Source organism: Penaeus monodon, chromosome 15 (assembly GCF_015228065.2).
Source record: "Penaeus monodon isolate SGIC_2016 chromosome 15, NSTDA_Pmon_1, whole genome shotgun sequence".
Classification (NCBI taxonomy): Eukaryota; Metazoa; Arthropoda; class Malacostraca; order Decapoda; family Penaeidae; genus Penaeus; species Penaeus monodon.
In genome coordinates this window covers 22217627-22218013 of record NC_051400.1, presented here as the reverse complement: position 1 = coordinate 22218013, position 387 = coordinate 22217627, and the positions used below count along the sequence as shown (strand labels likewise).

At 40.6% G+C, this 387-nt stretch overlaps 1 protein-coding gene across 1 annotated transcript in view; it reads right to left on the bottom strand.

Moving 5' to 3' along the window:
* Nucleotides 1–387, bottom strand: part of LOC119582252 (lachesin-like) — a 10390-nt gene that overhangs the window by 5039 nt on the left and 4964 nt on the right. The window lies entirely within an intron of this gene.

The window sequence follows — 387 nt, the reverse complement described above, 5'->3', positions numbered from 1 at the left end:
GACAAGCAAAAGTTTTTAGAAATTAGCAAGGGAATCCAACTGGCTCGCGCCGTTTCGGAGTGAAGTGCAGTCAATCTTTAGTGATGATTTATGTGAATCTGTATATTTGAACTTGCTCTATGGTAATCATGTCTGACCTAACAGAAGACCAAAACCTTTCTCGTCTTTTTTGCAACATTCGCATCATATATGTGGAGGGAGCAGATGAAACGGCCAGCCGGGCAGTTTCGTGGACATGCGCTAGTCGTATAGATTCGTAGAAAGTACACGAAAGACCTAAAATCTTTGGTTTTGAACTATGTCGTGTATAAACTTGTACACAGTGCCAAGAGAGAAACCGCAATAATAATAACTTGCTAGTAAGGATGCATGATGCTAACTTGAAGT